Source organism: Stegodyphus dumicola, chromosome X1 (assembly GCF_044657685.1).
Source record: "Stegodyphus dumicola isolate Sdum_Otavi_A_Nest chromosome X1, ASM4465768v1".
NCBI lineage: Eukaryota > Metazoa > Arthropoda > Arachnida > Araneae > Eresidae > Stegodyphus > Stegodyphus dumicola.
In genome coordinates, this window is record NC_140780.1 from 175,348,205 (window position 1) to 175,361,535 (window position 13,331).

At 31.1% G+C, this 13,331-nt stretch overlaps 1 protein-coding gene across 6 annotated transcripts in view; it reads left to right on the forward strand.

Annotated features, from left to right (window-relative positions):
* LOC118199700 (CUGBP Elav-like family member 2) overlaps positions 1 to 13,331 on the forward strand; it is an 807,763-nt gene that overhangs the window by 69,350 nt on the left and 725,082 nt on the right. The window contains exon 1 of one of the 6 annotated variants that reach the window (XM_085807856.1): positions 12,539 to 12,794. The exons of 4 other annotated variants lie outside the window; for them this stretch is intronic. The gene's annotated coding sequence lies outside the window, so the exon portion shown is untranslated. Of the gene's footprint in view, positions 1 to 12,538; positions 12,795 to 13,331 lie in introns of those variants that run through there. One more of the 6 variants, XM_085807860.1, reaches the window with a different exon arrangement.

The following is a 13,331-nucleotide window of genomic DNA, read 5'->3' on the forward strand; positions in this document are numbered from 1 at the left end:
TATCATAATATATGTGATTTAATAGTGATACATTCTCTCTGCTTATGTATCAGTAGTCTCATTTTCATATAATTTTGCTGCAATACTAACATAAATTGCAAACATATTTATCCTAGGTGCTAGATGCAGACATTTTCTACATTTCAAAGACATAAACATTCAATTTATTATTTTATGAAGAGCTAAATCAGAATTTAAGAAATTTCTCCTTTTCTGATTTAGCTATCATCATAATTTTTCAGGCATTAATTAAAATGGCAAATATTCCCTTTGAATTCGTCTCCTCTGAGAATCCTGTATTCTGCAATGTACTTTTTTTTTCGTTTTCAATCTCTTTAAAGAACAAACATCTATTATTATGTGAGGATTATAGCCAGTATCCTATGGCGCTTAAAATAGTATTTCTGTTTCCAATCTCTTTAAAGAGCAAACATCTATTATTATGAGAGGATTATAGCCAGTATCCTATGGCTCTTAAAATAGATTGTTTACTTGAAAATTACTTAGAATCTTAGCACTACTGAGATAGAATTTATTTCGAAGAAATGATTATTGAAAGAGATCAGAATTCCGAAATAAGCTTTATCTTTTAAAACGTATTCCGTGTTAGTTATTTTAGTGCGAATTAATCTGACTTTTATGGGTTTCTTGATGCTGACACCAATAATTGGATACGATAAATGTGGGAGAAGACTAGCAAAAAATTAGATATATTCATTAACTTGCTTACTGTGTAAACAAAGCTATTTTGCGTGTAATTATCTTGAATGTTAACATAAGCTTTAGATTTAATTGGATAAAAATCAGTCTTCCGCATTTTGACGAAATGTGTCGGTGCATTTTCTCTCCATCCCCAGTATTCACAGTATACTTACATAGAGCTCCGTTTACAAGCGTTTAGCTGAAAAATTGTAGTTAAACTACCGCATAGAGATAAAAACTGATCGTTCGTATTTCAGTGATTAAATGTATCTTGAAATGTTTTTCATATTTTAGATGATTTTATTATTAGACATTTGTTTAACAATCTGATTTCTCCTAAAATGATTTGCCTAAAGAGAAAATTAAATAATTTTGAAAAATGTATATTACGAGATATATTTGCTCCCAGTAATAGTGCTTGAACATAAAATAAGGTCGTAAATGTTAGTGTTCAAAATCTAACTGTAAATCTTTTAATATGAAACTAAAGCAGTTAAGAAAAATGTATTTTTAGTTAACTGATTTGATCTGGTTTGTTTAAAATTTGAAGGCTCGTAATTCGAACTTCCTTACTCAGAACTTATTAGGTATTTATATTTTATGTGTTTTATTTTAAGCGTTTTATTCACTATCTTGGAGGTCTGAAATCTGATTAGAAAAGCTGTAAGTCAAATTTCTAAATACTATAGCTTCTAATTTAGTTCAAATTTCTAAATACTATAGTTTTATTTTAAGCGTTTTATTCACTATCTTGGAGGTCTGAAATCTGATTAGAAAAGCTGTAAGTCAAATTTCTAAATACTATAGCTTCTAATAAAGGGAGTTATCCTACAATTTTCTAATGCTTGCCTAATCTTAATAAAACTTTTATGATGACATATTTAAGTACCTAATCCACAATTTTATTTTTAGTGCAATTTTATTTATTTACAAAAATGTCGCTCATTTTGAGGTTATGTATAACTAGTGTTATGATCATTTTGATTTCTGTCACATTCTTAGGTTGAATCTTAGTACACTCAGATGTCAAATTAATAATGGAAAATAGAAGCATTTATTCCAGTCATGATATTCAAAGCAACATAAATGTCATTCACTTAATCTTGAACCAACAGGTTCCAATTTCGTCTGCCAATTCTCAGTCTTACTAGACAGTTACATAGAGCCTCTTATTGGCATTTACCCTTTTCTGATTCCTCTGTAGTTAGAGAGAATTGGGTCGATTCTTTCCAGAGACCGCATCGTCTTGTATTCATGCATTTAAATGAAGCGGTGAGTAAAACGATGTCTTCAGAGTTATCCTGCCGCTTCTCGGTCTAAGTCTTTTTTATACCCTTCAGGGCATTTGAATATAAATAAGGTGGTAACTGTTGAAGAGAGTTCTCCAAAGAAATGGAAAAGAGGGAAATGTTCTGACGATACCATCAACTTCTTAGAATGGTTATTTTTCCTGTAACGATCTTGTGTTTTTCTCCAACATGAAAATATTCTTACGCAGTTTTGTTACCGCCACTATTAAGAGAATCTATAATCATCTGAAGAATTTATAGATGAAGCAGTTTTCCGTGGCGCCTACTCGTGGAATGACTTTTTTGGAAGTTATTTCTTGTAAAGATTTTTTTTTTTTTTTTTTTTTTATTTTATTCATTTTGGTTGAACTGATACAACGCTAAAAATATGCACTGAAGTACAGCTAAAAGTATATAATTCCTAATTCTATAGCAAAAGTTAAAAAAAATTACGCTATAACTGATTTTTTTTAATATATTTAGCTATTGTTATACTTCACATTGCGAAACATATGTAACATAAACATGTATGCTATAATATATAAACATATATGCTATAATGACTATATAAAAAAGTTTTTGAAAAAAACAGAAAATAATTATCTTAATATTAAAACAAATTATTCAGATTCCTGAGTAAGACGTAGAAAAAGATCTATGTAAAATTTAACATACCTTAAAACAATTTTCCATATTTATTGTTGTTCTGAGATAATTAACTTCGATTATTTAATTATTGCAGTATAATATTTTTATTAAACTAATTCTAGAAAGTTATTAAAATAGGATTCTGGAGTTCTAGTCTCCCTCTTTTTTCTTATTTCCCCAAATTTTTTAACATAAATACTTTCTTCATTAAGTCAATCTCATTACGTGGACAAAAATGGCATCCAAAAATTCTATGAATTCCTTTAAATCTCATTAAGTGCAGCAAAAAGCTTTTCTTCAGGTAGAATGAGAAGTTTTTATTGCTTAAGTCAAATATCTTTTTTTTTTTTTTTTTTTTTTTTTTTCGTAATAAGATTAGAATAAATTAGTTGCCGGAAACAAAAAAAATTCTTAAATCACAGTCATAGGCGCCCAGGGGGAACAAAATTTCTTAGACAATATCGGTTATTATTTTCAGCTGAGTTAATAAATGATAGAATAAAATATTTCATTTGTGTTCTTATTGTTATGGAAGAATCATATTCATATGCATCAAAATTTCATTGCGTATCATTAATGTCTTTTCGCTTAAGGCAACATTTTTGGATCCTTTTGTTTTAGTGTCCCACTTGGCTTATAAAATCTTTCTTGTGCCCCCTTAGATAGTAAACCACTTTTGTTTTAGGCATGGTAAAATGTAAAAATAAAACGTATAGTCGCTTCTAGAAAGTTGTGTTAATATGATTTCGATTATTTGTTTCTGGTATAGTAAACTTTAGATTACGAATACGTCATATTGAAGGCGTATTTTTATAAAGATATTTTATTATAATTTTATTTATAAGAGAATCAAAAAGTTTTCTTTCCTCAAAAATACCGCAGCTATATAAAAATATAACCGAATCGTCAAAAATTAGTCACTTCATACCATCGATAAATTTCAGTGATTATGGTAAATTCCTTTCCTTCTTTCAGCAACTTCAAGACTAGAAGAAACGAAAAAAACTAATTTAATACAAGTAGACGAAAATAAAAACTTTCTTTTAAAATTTGTTAGTTTATTTCCAAATAAAATATTAAATTTAAACTGTAAGTCTGAAAATAGTAAGAAAGTGAAACTCTGTTATGGCAATTATAGTTTAAAAAAGAATGCCCAACTGAATATCTCTTGAACGACGGGTCACAAACTTATGATTCCATTTTAACGAAGGAATCAAATAAGGTAATTTTCATGACTATAACGGTCAAGTGACGCCTTTCAGTAGAATTATAACTCTAGCATTTCTACAAATGGTAATCTGAAACCAATGCTTCTAATTTAGCGTTTCTCTAAGGTAAGAATATGTTTTGAAAATTTTCTTTCGGAAACTTAATATACATATCTATTTCAGTGCTCATTCTTTCATAAGTAATATTTATTAGTACTGGAAACCTTTACAGGAGTTCTTTACGTGTAGTTGCATAATACGTTTGTGGTTGAAAATTAAGGATTCTTAAAAATATAGGTTCACAAAAATGTTTTTTCATAATCTACGGAATTTTCATAAACGTAATCTACGGATTCTACTACATATTTTCCTCCTGTGTTTGAGCTAGAGAAAACTAGCCTGTACCTTAACAAATACACAATAAGTAGAAAAATTTGCTGAATTTAAAGCGAAGGAAACACATTTCTATATTTACTAACATACATATACAATATATATATATATATGAATGAAAGTGTGGGTTGTGAGGATTGAAGCACGATGGCACGCGTGTGTATGTGCGCGATTTGCAAACAAATAAGTTTACTTGCTTCGCTAAACACATTTTCTGGGTTTTTGCTTGGGTCCTAGCTAAAAAACTAAGGGAGGGAAGGTCTCGAGACCATTTTCTTTCCATCGAATTCCTACTTTCTTTGTCTGTCTCTCATCTTTCTTTTTGCCCCCTCTATCCTATCTCCTCCGAATTTCTTTTCTTCCTAGTAGCTCTGGCGACAATAGGGGTGCTTGAAAAATCAAAACATCTCCGAAACGTACGTGGAATAACAAACGTGATTACACCGAGGTTAAAGGCGTACGTAATTTCTTCCTTGCTTAATTTTTTCCCTTTTTCATTTTTAATTTGAGTTTATTTTTCGGTGAGAAATGCCGCTCACCGTCGAAACGTAGTTCTTTTATTATCGATTTAAAAGGAGATTTTGGTGCATAATGTGCAATCTCTATTCTTTGTTTTCGGAAAAAGGGTTTTCTATTTTCTCGATTTTCTTTAAAAGGTGCCATGTCGCTTGCAGACGAAGCTTTTTTATGAGTAGACTAGAAAGTAAACGAAATTTACTCGATTTCAGCTGCATTTCGGTTAAGGGAAGCTTCAGCTCTGAAATGCAGTGGTCTCGATTAGGCTTTAAGTACTTTTTCTTAGAAGTGAAAAGAAAAATCATTACTGGACTTAATTCTCGGACAGTATCTCGTGCTTAGTTCACAACCACGACAGCTTATTTTGAAATTAATAATAAAGTCTTTGTAACTAATCTCCATTATACATGAAAATTGATATCTTGGATAACTAATCACATTAAATTAACTAAATTATTTTTTCCAGTACCTGTTTTCACAGATCATTCTGATTTAAAAAAGCGCATTTTTAACGCAAGATTATTTGTAACATAGCTAAAATAATTTCCAACAAAATAGCTCCTCCCCCTCTTTTGATAAGTTCTAGTGTGCATTTCTAAGGAAGAAAATGAATCCCAATTTCTATCAAATTATTATTTTAAAGGTGCATTTCTGAGGAAGAAAAGAATTCACAATTCCTATGAAAATTATTATTAAACGTACTCCTTTGAAAACAATACAAAATACATACATATATATATATATATATATATGTGTGTGTGTGTGTGTGTGTGTGTGTGTGTGCGTGCGTTAATAAAATGTGCAATATTAATGGTGTAGTATGTAGAACGTTAAATTCGTAATGAAGAGCAAGAATTTTGATGGCGTAGAATGCTGAAATGCCGATCCACAATGAATAGGAAACTGGAAGCTGAGGCAAATTAAACCTCGTAAACCGAAGAGTAGCAAGCGAGTGCGTTATGTTCAAGATGAAATCTTAATTCAGACTGAGTTAGTTTTGGTTATCAATGTATTTCGCTTGTATAATACTTCTGTAAAATTAATATTGGCTGCCTGAGTTTTAGTTCCATTTACATCATCATAATTATGTAAGAGTCATACGAGGGGCAGTTGAAAAGATTCCGGAATTTCGTTGTAACTCTTTATAAACTCAATTAATTTATTTTTCACTACCACTATATGTATTTACTACTGGAATTCATAACAGGCAGTGTAGCTGAAGGTAGGAGGGTGTAATGACCAGTAGGTCTGCTGTCAAAGCGCAAGCAAAAGGCGAACATCAAGTTTATGTGCAGATTGGGGAAATCTGCTTCATAGACTTTGTTAGCCTTACAAACAGTTTACGGGTACGATTCTTTAAAGAGAACAGCCATTTACGGGTGGTTTTCAAGATTTCAGGGTGGACAGGAATCGCTTGAAGACGAGAGCCGCAGTGGGAGACTATCAACCTCCACAAACGAAGGAATAGTTGAGCAAGTGAAAACGTTAAGCAGATCAGCCCGAAGAATGACGATCGATGAGTTGGCACAGGAGGTAGAGATGGATCCATTCACGCAATCCTGTCAGATGATTTGTAGATGAAACGTGGCAGGGCAAAGTTTGTCTCGCGGCTTCTGAATCCGGATCAAATGGAAACTCGGTAGTTGACTGGCGCAGAATGTTTCGAAAAAAGCACAAAAGACCCGACGTTTCTTGAGACAATTGTTATTGGTGACAAGAAATGGGTGTACGCTTACGACCCGCAGATAAAGATGCAGTCATCAGAATGGCACACACCGTTCTTTCCTCGACCAAAGAAATCATTTCATAGCAAATCTGAAACAAAAGTGATGGTCATTGCCCTTTTCGACAACGAAGGTGTGGTGCACCATGAACTTGTACCAGCTGGTCAAATTGTTAACGGCCTTTTTACGTACAACTTTTGAAACGACTGAGGGAGGCAATCTGAAGTAAACGTCCCACCAAATGGCAGAGAGGATGGTTATTGAATCACGACAATGTTATCTTCCACATATATATTGCTGTGCAGACATTGCTAGCAGAAAAGAACATTCCACTACTTCACCAGCCTCCCTATTCACCGGAATTAGCATCATCGAATTTCTGGCTCTTATTCAAGATCAAAATGGGCCTCAAAGGTAACCGTTTTGAAGGTGACCGTTTAACCGTTAGAAGACATCAAAACCAAGGCGACGGCTGAATTTCGGAAGATATCGCAACAGGACTTTCATCGTTGTTTCCAGCAATGGCAGGAGCAGTGAAGCAAGTGTGTGTGTTCTGGCGAAGCCTACTATGAAGGTAAATGTGCACCTGTATATTGTAGTAATGAAGATTTACAACAAAATTCCGGGAATGTTTTGACTGCCCCTCGTATGACATGGATTAGCCCAAGACAGATGGATCAAGACATCATGGATAAGCTCGAAATGACGCAGTTGCAAAGAGAGGTTACTATTTTTAGAACACAGAGGGAAAATAAATTTACGCTGCTAATTTAAATTATAATTTATCTTTTACGTATTCTTTATTTCTTGTTACATACACACACACTTATATATATATAATTTATATATATAAAATATCTAATATGTGAAATATAAAATCTAGTTTTCAAATAATAAATTAATATCGCTTTAATATTCGTTTCATTCTAAATATAACAGCAATAAATTTTACTCCCTGCAGTTCTGATGCCCACTTGCCGACGAAATCTGAGCCCAAAATCCTGTACATTAAAGTGTCATGTGATCTGAAATGAACTTCGGTATAAAAAGGGTAATTACGTCGGAATTCCCTCTTCTTTTTGCTCGTCTCTTGTCTTGCTTTCAGCTGTGCCGCTAACTACGCAAAGTTTACTTTTCTAATCTAGTCTATTGTTTAAAATGCGAGCTGTAGAAAATTGTGGGTTGCATAACAGAGATACGTGCATTATTGAAAAATAAAATCATGTGTGGAATTTACCATTATGTGTGTTCTTCAAATTTCATCTTGCTAACTACGCAGTAAAAGCCATTCCGTTGCAATTCTCACCAAGTCATCTTATCTAATAATGTAGTCTTATCAAAATAATAACGCAGTTTTTTTTACATCTAATGGAACAGTTTAATTACAATTTTATTATATATATATATATATATGCATAATTATTTGGGCATTTAAGATGGTTATTATACTTTTGATAGTTTTGAATAATGAAAATCGTTTAAAGCTACTGGTGACACTTTTCAAATCGACGTTTGTCTAAGGACAAACGGTGAAGTGGTTTTAAAATACAAGTTAACGCTGCAAGTAGCTCATTGTGTTTTGACCAGATAACAATATAGAATGCAGGGAATAAATAAATAATACATTCTGGAATTATAAACGCGAATAATTTCAATATAGTATTAATTGATATTAATTCAAATCATATTATTTCAAGATAATATTAGTTAAACATTATTTCAAAATAGTTCAGCCATTATTATGGAATTAAAGAAAACTACTTCCGGGAATAATAAATACGCATTATTTTGAGGTACTGTTAATTAATGTTTAGTTCAAATTAGCTTATATACATATTTTTTGCTGATAAAACAACAGCACTAAGATTAAGAACTTTAAAATGTCGTTTTGAATAATTTTTTCATAAAACATTCATGTCCCTAATAATAGTACTTAATGAAAGCAGCATGAGAATGCTCATGTGAAACGTCAATTTCACCAAAATGAATTTTCACTTCCAAAGCTGTCAGAAGCCGGCGGCAGGTAATAATAATAATAATAATAATAATAATAATAATAATAATAATAATAATAATAATAATAATAATAATGCTTTCGAAACCTTTGGCCACAGGCCATTAGTAGGATACCACTGATTTATATAATAATTGTTTTTTTGCATTTTGTAAGTATTATTATATGGGAACAATACTTCTTTATTAAATATATAAAATGGATTATGGAGTGTATTAATGTAGTAATGAACGTAATGGGTATATAAATATGCCTGAAATAAGTGGCTATAAAAACATGAAATTCCCGAAATCTTCTGCAAATTCGTTTTATGTTTTTATTATATATCGATTATGGAAATATGCTTCGAAAATGACTAGCAAAATTTTGTAATCAGCTTATTCATGTTATACAGATTAGATAATTTGAGATTCCTCAAAGATGCTGAGAGTTATGTTTTTTTCAACAAACTTATTGAAATCTCAAAGTATAACAACTCATACAGAGCAGTTTAAATGAGATCAGTAAGTGCTTAAGTTTAAGTGTGGTTACACTTAAGTGCTGTTTTACACTTGGGAAATAGTTATTTTTAGCTTCAATGCTGCTTTCTTTCACAAACATCTTAGATCTAATCTAACGGTTTCGTAAACTCAAACTAGGTCGAGTTTTAACGCTTAACAGTATGCTAATGTCATTGTTTCTTGGAGAGGAAATTTGCATTATTTGCGAAATCAGCTGCATTCTTCTTAAGCATCTCAAAAAGTCTGTCTGGGGTAAAAGTGCATTAAATTGCTCAACAGTATACATTTTCTGCTTTAAATCGTATTTAATTTTTTTTTTCAGATTGTTTTCAACTATTATAGAGTTTTGTGAAATAAATAAAATCTTCTTTGAAGCTGCGTAAATCAATAGAGCAACGCAATTTTAATATAAATATTAACTTGTTAGAAACTAATACTATTTGATTTAAAAGGTATTTAATGTTTATTTTGTTATCATTTAATGATTAACGGAATAAATGTTTTAATTATAGAGTTAATTTAAGGATTTATCACAGAATAAAAAATAAATACTAATAATGCTTTGCACGGATATTTCGCAACTACTCACAAAGGATAATAAAAGGGCTTCTGAATTTCAGTTAGTCTGCTAAAATTCACGTTTACACCACAGTTAGAACTCTTAATAGAGTTTTATCAAAGTCTGAACTTCAGGCAAGCACTTATGATCATTAATGAGGTAATGAAACATGTTCGAAGATCAGTAAAAGAAAAATATTGACTTTCGGGTGCAAGAGCTTTCCATCCTAGAATCCAAATCATAGTCAACAAATTCAATTTTAACTTTGTATACTGTTTTGTTTAAGAATGTGTTTCTAAACTTGACAAATGCAAATATAGTTGCGGTGAAGATCAAGTCTACCAGCAATAACAGGATTTTAGAGGCTCTTTTTTCAATAAAATTCTAGAAGCGTTGATTTTCCTATTCCGCGCAAGTTATAAATGAAATAAAATGATTTTTTTCCGTTTTTCGTTTTTTAGCCTTTTGTATAGTTTTTTTTAAAACTTTTTTCAGATTCTTATTCCAGTCTTCGCTTCCCAAGTTTCCTCTCGTTAAATTTCATTTTAAGAATTCTCTCTCTCTCTCTTTTCTTTCTATTGTTAGCTTATTTTAGAATTTCCTGTTATTTGTTTTCTTATTTTTAAACATTCCCATTTTAAAGATATTCCAAGTCACGATTCCTTTCAATTTTGCTTCATTGTTTGAACTTTTCCTTTTCCATTTTTTGTTTTGGTATGTATTCACGAAGTGTGAATCAAACGTAGCACATTGTAACAGAAAATAATTAAATAACTTAACACTCTTAATTTTGGTTTATGTCCAAAACTGTCGCTTTTAATTCCCTTACACTTTCAAATGCCTTAATTCTATGCATTTCATGCTGATGAATACGATATGTTTGAAAGATGTGTATTAGTGCAATGGATCAGTTAAAGATCTTTACGAGTATTTTCTATTTACTTGCTTTCAGCTAGAGAATTGATCACCGCATAGTGCATCCCTACAACGATGACCTCCTACAAAAACAAAAAATTATGAGAAATATATATTTAGTTTCCAAAAAAGCTAATAAAAACCTTATATTCAAATATTTCTCTAATTTTTTTTTCTAGTTTTGAAACATTTTATTCTGTTTTATCCTATTGTGTGATTTTGCTTTTCTTTTTAAATCTTCTCTAACATTATAAAACGTTTATAATGCAGAATACTTTGAGCTACTATGCATAGTAAATACTGCGCCTACCAGCGGCCGAGCGGTAAAGGCGTTGAACACTGGTAGTTCGGTCCGAGGTTCGAATCCCGCGAACGGGCTGGCTGCATGGGTGTTCTCGCGGTTTTCCCCATGTGTAACGTGTATACGAGCCAGTTTCCCTTAGAAAGTCCTCCACGAAGGCATCCCTCCCCTTAGGCAGATAGCCCTAGTGTGCTTTGCCATAATTAAGTACACCACACCATAATGAATACTGCATCAAATACATTATCCTTTGACAATGAAACTGATATGACTTTTATCTCTTAATGTTAATTAATTTTATAACTTCAGAGCTGTGGTAAATCTAAACTTCTAAACGTAGTAAATGAACTTTTGAGTTCCATTTGTAGTAGAAAGTGCTCAAATATCCAAAAATTGTGCATAATTCCTCTCTTGTGCCAATTAATAAAAACATTTCTAATAACAGAGTATGCGAAGATTAAATGAAAGTAACAGTGAGAACTTTAATTTATCAGAATTTTTGAGTAATCAGGTCTCAAAATCAAATAATAATTTCCAATATATATATAAGTTCATTGTGACGGTTAGTAAAGATAATTGATAAAAATAATAGAAAATTCTATGCAAATAAATTTCTGCACTAATTTATTTGCAGATAATATTTATTATTTTTTCACATAATATTTATGAATATTCATGGACATTTTACTAAAGAGAGCATTAAATTATCTTAATTTATCATAAAATTAGCCAAAATTAAAGAACATACGAATTAATTATTTACTAGATTAACTAATATTAGTACATAAATAGTTAAAGAATTTGTAATTACACATATCCGTATTTATTTTTTTCAGAAGTGATACTTAACTAATCAATAAACATAATAACTCGATGTATAAATAAGGAACACAGCTCGCTAACATGATATTCTTCATTTCAAGCCCCAAATAAAGTAAACGCTTTCTACGGCAAACATGTGATTGAGTTTAAATTATAACCATATTTTACTTTGTTTTGTACGAAAGATTAGAATTACTGTTATTTTTACATTTTATGAAATAATTATGATTAAAATTTTGTACCAAATGTAAATTAGTAACAAAAATTATTTTCTTAGCTGCATTAGGGGAGGTAGTGCCGACATTGATTTAAATATTTTTTAAAATACAATATGTCCAATAAATTTGTGCGCATACTTCAGTGATTATATGCACTACATTATTTTTCCCTATACGATGTATAACTTCAAGTTTCAAATTAATTAAAGCTAATTTTAAATGACATGAGTTCATGTAAACATCAGTTTTTATTTAAAAGTATTTTACCTGAATAATATTTAATCATAGAAATTCATCTCTTTCGTAACCTGAAATACGATTCTGAACATTTTATTCATTTTATTTTGATCCTTATAGATTCGATTTTATTCTATAATTCAATCCGGGTTTTAATGAGCTTTTCAGAGAAAACTTTTACACAACTTGACAGAAGTGCCGTAAATTAAGATAAATGAGTTACGGGAGCGTTCGGGGAAATATGGGTGGAAACTACTGCTTTTCAGGAAAAGACCCACTTACATCTCGATTAAAATATCCTACACGCCTGGCAACTCTGCTTGCATTGCAAAGTTTTTTAATGCACTGTAATAATTCACAAGAAGCTTCTATGCGACGAATGTTTGTAAACGATGGCTCCGAACTTTGGCATCGCACTTTGACTGTTGATACGTGTGATGCGTATCATGAGGCTCTGTTTGGGGTTCCGGAAGTGTCTGTAGTGGGTTTTGAACATTCTGCGCTGCAACCCGAAAACAAACAGGTCCTTTTTCATTTTTTGAGAGAGCTGCAAATGATCGTAAAGATAACAAGGAGTAATAGTTTATCCGCTGTTGTTTAAGTTTACGGCTTCATTACCGCTTATTTCTACTTTATGCGACAAAAGTGATCGATCTTGCGTTTCAAACACCGATTGCTGCATACCGTAAGAAATATGTGCTTTAAAAAAGGCTGAGATTTAACTATACTTGGATAAGTCGCACGCAATGTAAGGATGCATTTTTTTTTTGTTTAAATGTATATGTTATGTATTTTTTATGTTTGAATCACAGTTAAATTACATTATCTTCAGAATATGTCAGAATTTCATGCAGCTATTTTTGCTAAAAAATCATAAAGTACATTTTTATTTATCATTACTAGAATGTAGAAAAATGTGATAATCGATATAATAGTTAATTAAACCGAAATAAATCCAGTTAAAACTGGAACATTTTTGGAAGTGGCTGGAAGGTGTTATGTTTTAATACTCTTTATTCCATATTTTCAACAATGCACTTTAGTTATATGTTTATATAATATGATAGGGGTTTAAATAAAATTATATCTGTTTAAATAATAGTGTCATAAATTAACTTTCTTTTTTGTAGACTGTAGTCTTAATCCGAGCATCATCTTTTATTTGGCACTGATTTTAGACGAAACGCTGAGTGTAGCTCAAGAAATAAACGATGTTGTTTCTGTTTTTCAGGATAAAATTCCTTAAAGAGAAGCAACACTTAAATTCATTGAGCCCTTTAATCTT